The 9,584-nt window shown below is 43.1% G+C and overlaps 1 long non-coding RNA gene across 1 annotated transcript; it reads right to left on the bottom strand.

The window, feature by feature from the left end:
* Positions 1–306: 306 nt before the first annotated feature.
* On the bottom strand, positions 307–5,202 carry LOC147999927 (uncharacterized). Its single transcript, XR_015641384.1, has 3 exons — positions 5,025–5,202; positions 3,347–3,576; positions 307–962 (listed from the first exon to the last, which is right to left on the bottom strand). It is a non-coding gene; the product is annotated as an uncharacterized LOC147999927 (long non-coding RNA).
* Between the last annotated feature and the right edge of the window lie 4,382 nt (positions 5,203–9,584).

Consider the following 9,584-nt stretch of genomic DNA (forward strand, 5'->3'; position numbering starts at 1 on the left):
AGAAGCTAGAGCACAGTTTTGCCCAAGGCTCACGCCCTTGAAAAGCATCAATGGACAAAGTCTCTGGGTGGCAAGGCCCCTTTGTCCTTTCCCTACAGTTCTGCCTTGCCCTCCTTGCAAGGCTCCCTACCTTTTTTCTTCCTTCTACTCCGACTGCATTGAAAGCCTGTTTAACTTTTCCTCTGGTTTCCATTTGGTTCTTTGCCTGGGAATGTGCTCTGAAAAAGGCCTCCCTGACCTTAGGCCTCTTTTCCCAAGACCAAGGTGACATTTTAGTTAACAGTATGAGAAGATCACAATATCGACTTGGTGGAGATCATTGATACTTTATTATTATTATTATTATTATTATTATTATTATTATTATTATTATTTTCAATAAATCAGAGCCTTAAGAAAGCTGGGCATCTGAAGGGGAGAAAAGAGGCTGAGGAAAATCTGAATGTCCGAGTCCCTATAGGACAACCCTCCCCTCCTCCCTTGTCCCCAACCGCCCCAAAGGTAGTAAGAAGGTAGATGGGAATCTTTGGGTGGTGGATTTACCCTCAGAGGGACACCCGCCTAGTGTGGTATTTTCCATGCGTAGTGTTCCATGCCCTCCCCGCCCCCACGTGTCCGTGTGGCTTTGTATACACGTGTTTACAGGATGTGTAAATAAACATGAATGGAATATGAAACACATGGCCGGTGTTTATAAAACATGCATCCATTTACGCTAATGAAAAATCGCTTCCATCTGCGAGGAAACGATTCTGCGCAGAAGTGACGGCGGCGGGGAGGGAGATTGCTGGTCTTCTTCACCCTCGTGCTGGGGGAAACGGAGTCATCAATGCCGTTGTCATAAAAGGCAGAGTATTTGGCTTCTGCCGACATCAAAACCTGTAGGGCTTAAAGACACGTAAGCTTCCCTCTGGAATTGTTATTTGTACAGCAGAGCTTTTAAAACCAGCTTCCGGTGGCCTCTTCAGGAAAACGAACAGAATGAAAAAAAAAAAGAGAGAGACACATGAAAGCACATTTGTTGGGGAGGGAAAAGTTTCGAGTTGGGCAGCTTTGGTTTCCCGTGTGTGCGTGTGCGTGTATGTGTGTCGCATGTGTGTACATATATACATACATATACATCACTATTCTGTGTTCTAAATGTATTTTTTGTATTCTTTTTTGTTTACTGTCATTATAACACATGGTAGTGCTGGTTTTTGGGTTTTTTCATTGTATATTTTTTATTTACATTTCAAGTGTTATTCCCTTTCCCAGTTTCCCATCCATAAGCCCCCTATCCCACCCCCTCACCTTCTTCTATAAGGGTGTTCCCCTTCCCCAACCACCCCCCCTTCCCGCCTCCCCACCCTGACATTTCCCTACATTGGGGGCGTCCAGTCTTGGCTCCTCCCACTGGTGCCCAACAAGGCCATCCTATGCTACATATGCAGCTCGAGCCATGTGTACCCTTTGGGTAGTGCTCTAGTCCCTGGGAGCTCTGGTTGGTTGGTATTGTTGGTCTTACGGGGTTGCAAGCCCTTCAGCTCCCAAAATGTATTTCTTATGGAGAGTTTCCGGGAGATGGGGAGAGAATAATCCTGTGATATGGGAGAGCCTGAATCACCAGCTTCAAAGCTGCTGCTGCTCTCCAAGCATCTGACTAATGACTCTCAGCTTTGTATTTGTGTGGAAACTCATCATTTGAACCCTAAGTTTGGTTTTTTTTTAAACCATGTTCAGAACTGGAGGTCTAGGGTTTGAGAATAAAACAAGTGACCCCAGGGACTTTCAAGACTTTAGGTGTTCTAGTCTCCCACAAATGGCCAAGAGAAGCCGGGAGATCAGCACACATTCCCCAGTAATGACATTCCTGGAACTATTTTCTATGTGTGTGAGAGTTTATGTGGGACACACTTTCAGGAACAATGGGCTATTTCAGGAACATTGAAAAGATTACCACAATTTAAATAAAGTATTTGTTAATGAAAGACTAGGCTTTGGGAAACTTTGGTTTCCCATGTGTATGTGTGTGTGTGTGTGGTGTGAGTGTGAGTATGAGTGTGTGTGTGTGTATGGTGTGTGGTATGAGGGTGTGAGTGTGTGTGTGTGTGTGTATGGTGTGTGGTATGAGGGTGTGAGTGTGTGTGTGTGTGTGTTCCTTGACTCATGGTGAAGTCATGACCTACTAAGCACATTACGATTTATAAGTTGAAAAAAAAAAAAAAACGGATCCGCAGAACATCTTGAAGTTGAAGATTTCTACAAAATGTGATCACATCTGGACCATCATAAAGCTGGTTAGTCCAAAGACCACAAAGCTGGGGCAGGGGACATCTTTTTTGATGCTGGTGGCAGGGTTAATGTTTTTGCAATTTTTTTGTGAGGGTATGACATATCTGGCTATGAAGCAAGTCAATAGGTAAAGGTCCCCATTTATGGTAGTGTGTGTGTGTGTGTGTGTGTGTGTGTGTGTGTGTGTGTGTGTGATTTAGAACACGGGGCTTGTGAATGGCAAGTGTTTGGTGACTTTATCATAAACTTTAAGACTCAGGCAAGAATTCTCCTCATGGCATCTCCTGGTATCCTGATCCTTAAGATGTTGATAGAATCCTGCTCAAAAGCAGAATGCTGGGCTATTGAAGCTAGAGAGACAGGATGAGTAGATGGGGTCTTGTCTGTCTATCTATCTATTATCTATTTTTTGATATGAGGTCTCCTTGGCTAGCCTAGAACTCACCATCTAGACAGGCTGACCTTGAAACTGCACAAATCATTTTGCTTCTGCCTCCCAGGTTCTAGGTTTACAGGTGTGAGCAACCACGGCTGGCTTAATTTTTCATAATTTGTTGCAATATTTGGATATCACAGCGTTAAACATGCCCCACAGTGCACCATTGATCCTTTTCCCAAAGAGCAAAGGAAACCATCTACCGCTGGTGAAGTTCTCCAAGGCTAAGATGTTTGGAGTACATCCTGGCTATCTGAGCAGACCTGAATAAACTAACTATTGGTAATAATTTGGACCTAAAGTATCGGCTCATCAGGCCTTTCAAAATACTGATCATTTCATTGTATGATGCCCTGGAACAAATTTGCTGCAATCATCAATACGTTTTTTCTGAAATTACCATTCTTCACAGCAAACTTCACAGCTGTCTAAATTTATTTGTGAAAACATCGGCCTTGTAAATTCTGCTTGTTTTTCTTGCTGCCTCACACTGATGACAGATTGTCTGGAACTGGATTATTTACATGCAGTTTTATTCATTTTCCTAAATGCCAAGTTAAGATCCTTGCCTTTTTTTTTTGTTGTGGGCGGCCAACTAGGTGTGGAGGGATAGCCTATTTAGCCTCTTTGACTTACCCAGCAGCGCCGCCTTGTGGCAAGATCAGCAGCAGTCACGTGCACAAATCGTCTGATAGCACAGCTTCTTAAATCAGCAGCGACATCACTGTTGGTATTTCTCCCCCACTCATGTGCCTTAGTGTTTCCCAAAGTGTTCCTCGAGGCTGGGATATGAAGGGGCTGCTTCGTTTCGTCCATATCTTTCCATGTAGCAATGACCTCAGAAGATGCCTACTCTATGCACCACGCTACAAAGGAAATCCAATCACATCGTCATGCTGTGCTCTGCAAAGACGCTCCCCAGTGTGGTGACTTACTCCATATAACCCAGGCTGGCACGTGTAAAGAGTCATACTTTAGACACAGGCCTTTTCACCCACCTTCAAGATAAAGTACCTGTTCACGCACGTGTGGTAGAAATGGCCTTACCACATTTAAAGGCATTGCTTTTTATATGATGGCCATAAAAATATTCTATAAAGGAAATTTATTTTGTGAACAGTTTAGATATACCATGTGTAAATTTCAGTGTTCTTTTTTTTTTTTAAATAAGATTCCTGCAACAAAACAAGCTATGTGTTTTGACTACAACTGGAAGTTTGCTTGATGTTGTTAGTTTAAAACAAACTGAATTGTTCTGATAGACCCTGTGGTGTGTGTGTGTAAGACAAAAGTTCGATAAAGTTTCCCCAAACCACATACTGGGAACTGAGGGGTACATGTGCCTCAAGTTTTCTTTGTTTCTTATGTGGAATGAGTACCTACTTGATCTACACAGACTCACATTCTGGATACACAGGCATCCCCAGATCATTGTTTGTGTTTGGAAATACCTTTTCTGAGTATGCTATCGCACTAATTATTTTCTTCACGACCCAATGAACCATTTCTATACATTTTACAAACTGGGAAGGTAAAAAAAAAAAATCACTGTTTTAGCCCAGGTTTTATAGAAGGCAGAGCCCGAGCTAGAATTAAAGTGCTGATTTTCTGTTGCAGGGGGGGAAAATCCAAGACACTGGAGAAGAGCCAAGACACAGCACAAGGCCATACTGTCTAGGACATGGCAAAGAGCCACCGAGAGTAACAGCAGAGAGCATGCTCAATGACCCCCAGAGAAGTCCTTCAGAAGAGCCCCAACTCCACCAAAGAGGTGACATTTATCTGCCTGACTTGATCCTGTCTGTCCCTGTGAGAAACACCTCTTAGGTAGCTAAGCGTTCCTCACTTCTGGGTTGTATATTCAACAAGGAACAGTTTGTGGTTTTCCTCAGTCTCATTTCAATTTTCTGCCACAAGCAACTAAATTACAGGCCTCCTTTGTGGGTTGACTGAAGTCAGCATGGTGCCTGTAAAGTCCAGAGACAGCTCAAATCCCCTGGAACTGTAGTCATGGATGGCTGTGGGCCACTGTGAGGGTGCTGGGATTAGAGTCTGGATCCTCTACACCAGCAGTAAGTACTCCTCTAAAACATTTATTTTAGTATTATTTTCGAGAACTTCAGAGTTGAATACTGTAATTATGTCGTTCCATGTGTCTCTCTTCCTCTTCAATTCCTCCGGTGAATAGCCCATTCCTATAACTTTAATTTTTTTCAAACCTCATTTTTAATGATGATTCTTAAACCCTTTAACCTCCCTTTTAGCCCACCCCCCACCAGAGGTAGCAGAAAAGAAAGGACATGGGGAAGTGGACCTGTTTGGAAATGGTTCTTTGGAGCAACTCCCATCTGTGTTGTCTGGACATCGGCAGTTCCATTCACAGGTGTGGCAGTGGCAGAAGTTCTCTGCTGTCTCAGTGAAGTGAAGATCAGCAAAGACGAAAGACCCACAAGCATTGCACAGCTCGCTCTATAAGCAAGCCAAGCTCAGCCTCTGTCACAGTCTGTTGGGCCTATTTATACGCTCTCCAAATATCACGTGGCCTCCAAGGGCCTTGCCTCACCAGGTTTCTTGCCTCAGCATGTGCGTCTGTCTCAGCTGACACCACTCTGCCAATCAGCTAGAGTCCATGAAAGTGCCAAGAATCTGCAGAACACCACCAGAAGTTTTTTTTTTTTTTTTTTTTTGGTGCATTTCTCTCTGTGGAGTCCCGACAAATGCAGCTCGACTATGTAACGTAAGGCAGACCAATACATGAACGTCGTTATCAAAGAGTCCTTTATTGTGTGCCCTTTTATGTGCTTGCTTTAGCAGAACATCCTCTCTTCTGTATCTGCCTCAGAGAAACATTCCTTCACAAGTCTGCCTTAGCCTTTCACCTGTGTCCACTTCAGGAAAACACTCCTTCACATGTTTACCCCAGCAAAACGCCACCCAACACAACCGACTTTCCAAAGGACCATTAAGTTTCCACTTCACACTCCCTGTCTTCTTTCATGACCTCTTCTTCTTCCTTAGTTTTTAGTGTGTGTGTAACCTGCTACGTCCGTTTAGTTTGCTCATATGTATACGTGTTTAGGGCTGAGCACCGGAATTGGATAATCATCTATCAGGGTGATCATCCCTGGAGAAGACTGATTCTCTTCTCTTTGGTGGCCATTAATTGTCCAATCATCTAGGGATGAGTTTGTGAGGTTTTCCTTATCTGTGTTGGGATGTCCAGCGGTGTCATTATGCAGGTTCTGTTTAGGTGACCATGCTGTTAAACTTCCAAGAGTGCAGTTCCCTGTCATTTATGGAAGACATTATTTCATGGCCGATGAATTGATCTTCTGCCCCCTCTTCTGTGATGATTTCTAAGCTTTAGGTATAGGGATTGTTTTATAGATGTATCAGTTAAGGCTGGGCACCTTGTGACCAGTTGATAAATTGTTCTCTTCATTTTGATCAGTGTGCTAGCTAGTTTTAATGTCAATTTGACACAAGCTAGAGTCTTCTGAGAGGAGGGAACCTTAGTTGAGGAAATGCCTCCATAAACTCCAGCCTGGGGATATTTTCTTAATTAGTGAATGATGTGGGTGGACCTAGTCCATTGTAGGTGGTGCAATCCCTGAACTTGGATTCCATTAGAGAGCAGGCTGGAAAAGCCATGAGGAGCAAGCCAGCAAGCAACACCCATCCACGGCTTCTGCATCAGCTCCTGCCTTCCTTCCGGTTTCTGTCTTGTTTGAGTTCCTGCCTGACTTCTTTTAATGATGAACAGTGATGTGGGCTGTAAGCCAAATAAAGCCTTTCCTCCCCAAGTTGCTTTGGTCACAGTGTTTTATCATAGCAATAGAAACCCTAAGACAACTAGTTGTAGATTTCTGTTATGATCTCTATCTGCTGCAAAAAAAAGAGACTTATTTGATGAGGAGTAAGGACTACACTTATCTATGGATATAAGTATAGGTATTTAGAAAGCATTGGGAATTATACTTGTTTAGGAAAAAGTATAGGAGTAGGTTTTTCTCCTAGGCTCCATGATCCCCATCCAACACAAGTAATGGGAAGTGAAAGAGAGAGGGGTTGGAGGAGAGGGAGAAGGGAAAAGGAGGAAGCGCACAGTAGGTAGGGAAGCCATTGCTCTTCGGAGTCCACCCCTAGAACCCCAGGAATAGACTTCCACAAGGCTGCACATCCTAAAGGTTCTATAACTTCCCTAAATAGCTTCAACAGCTGGGGACCAAGTGTTCTGACACACAAGCTTCTGTGGGACGTTTCTCGTTCAAACTATCATAACTACTTTTCGGTGGTGTGAAGAATGCTCTGTTCACATCACAGACCCTTCATTCAGGCCAGTGCAGGTGTCCCATTTTTGCATGAATGCACCAAAACTCCACCATCATGCTGACGTTATCACTTCCTCAACTGACTCCTGTTGAAGATTTACAGAGTCTAATTACACATGTGAACTGCAAATGACTTCAACTCGAACCCTATCTCCCAAACCTCAAATCAGACTGCTTTTCTGTCTCACAAGTATTTCTCAACTCTATTCATGATGGGGCAGCTTGGGACCTGGTCAACTGTCCCCACACTGGGAAATCTCTCATCTTTAAAAAAAAAAAAAGAAAGAAGGAAGAATCACTGGGAGGGATGAGTAAGCATATGGTTACTTTTTGTCAGAAAGAAGACTATAAAAAGAATCTATCATTATAAGCTAATCACCCAATTAGATACATGTGCACATGTGCATGTATGTGTGGAAACCGGAGGACCACCCCATGTGTCATTTTTTTCGGGTACCATCTGTTTGTGGGGCGAGGGGGGCAGGATCTCTCAACTATCTCCCACCAAGGAGGCTAGGCTGACTGGCCAGCCTCAAGGATCCACCTGCTCCCTCTTCCTGCCCAGTGCAGGGATTGTAAGTGAAGACCCCCACCCTTGATTTTCTTATTTTACGTTTCTACGGGGACCAAATTCATGTTCTTATGCCTATAAGGCAAGCACTTCACCAACTGAGCCTTCTCAGGCCACAAGAATCCATCTCTAAATAAAACACCACAATTCTCAAAGCTCCTTATGTGACCAGGTACATGGTGTTCCCACGGGTGATCTTACATCCCCTAGGGACCTCAGAGAGGAAGCAGAGCCGGGATGATTGAGTCAAAAACTATGGATCGGGGCAGCACTGCTTGAACAACACCGTGAGGAGCTACAGAAATAAAAATAGGAGATGCCAAGACATAGAAAACGGATTTCGTTAGCATGGAAGCTTAAATTACAAATTCAATTTTGCAAAAAAGAAAAGTTCAAAAAGTTTACCTATTTTGAGTTTTGTGGCGTAATTTACAGTTTTGTCTTGGAGAAAAAGAATAATTGAAATATAATTTTCATAAGGCAAAAAATCACTTTGAGAGTGTGACCAGAGCCTTTTAGTGCATTCGCACAATGTGCAGTTGTTGTCACTATTTGGTCTCCCATGTTTCCATTTCTTCAGCGAGAAGCCCATATCCATCAGCAGTCACTCCACTCCTGCTCTCAGGGTTTGGATGCTATCAGCCTGCTTTCTGGTTCCATGGATTTCCTGTGCTGAACATTATCTGGAATGTATGCTCTTTTGTGTGTGTGTGTGTGTGTGTGTGTGTGTGTGTGTGTGTGTGTGTGTGTGTGTGCTCATTTCTAAAATTTAGAATAACATCTTTGTTTTTGACTTAGCAATCTGCAAACTTGCTGGACTTGCTCACTGCCTCTAACCACTCTAATCAGGCATATTCCCTGGGATTTCCTGCATACAAACCACATTATCTGCAAATCCTGGTAGTTTTACTTCTTCTCTTATCATCAAGGGGACTGGAATCAAGGCTCAGTGGACAAGAATATCTCCTGCTCCTGCAGACCCAAGTTTGGCTCCTAGAAACCTTACTGGGCAGCTCTAGGGGATCAGATGGTGCCCTCCTCTGGCTTCAGTGGTTATGTACCCCACCAAATGTGTGTATGTGTATGTGTATGTGTATGTGTATGTGTATGTGTATGTGTATGTGTATGTGTATGTGTATGTGTATGTGTATGTGTTATGTGTATTGTATGTGTATGTGTATTGTATGTGTATGTGTAATATATATATATATATATATATATATATATATATATATATATATATATATCATCCTAAAGAAAGTATTTCAAAGCCTCATGGTATTCCCTATATAAATAAAACCTTAGGCTATTTTCTTTGCCTTTTGTAATGAGTTTCCAAGCTCATCTTTGTTCTTAGTTTACAATACTTTTTGGAATTTTTGCTCAATGTCTTCATTTTTGTCACCCATGTCTCTATTTTGTCATCGTGTGTTTCAACAAAGCCTAAGAATGGGCGAGCTATCAACTTCTCCTTTCAGGGCTCCCTGCTACTCTTCAAGAGTGATTACTAGATTCCTTGTGGTGGAGAAACCAGAGAGGCAGTATCTGCTATCTGCCCCATCACAGCACATGGGGCAGAGGCGTTAGAGGAACGGGACAGGTGATGGTACTTGATAGGACGAGCAACGGAGTTACAGTCCAAAGCTTCCTCTGGAATAGCTGCAGCATAGGCGGAGAATTCTGTGAGTTGCTGTGTTTCCTGGTCTCCTGCTCATTGCAGAGTGGAGGGTCTCATAAAGACAATTCCTTCCAAACACATAAAATATTATATTAATTTGTAGGCAGTAATTATATGTCACAACATATCAACTAATATACGAATGCCCTTTCCTTTCTCATCCCTCTTCTTCCCTCTTCCGAGCCTCCTTCCTTCCGCTTGCAAGTCCGCGTGCGCTCCTGTGCGCATGCGCACGTCCTTTCCGTATAAAGCCTTGGATCCACATGTTAGAGAAACACATGGTATTTGTCTTTT

This window comes from Rattus norvegicus, chromosome 17 (genome assembly GCF_021556685.1).
Source record: "Rattus norvegicus strain SHRSP/BbbUtx chromosome 17, alternate assembly SHRSP_T2T, whole genome shotgun sequence".
NCBI lineage: Eukaryota > Metazoa > Chordata > Mammalia > Rodentia > Muridae > Rattus > Rattus norvegicus.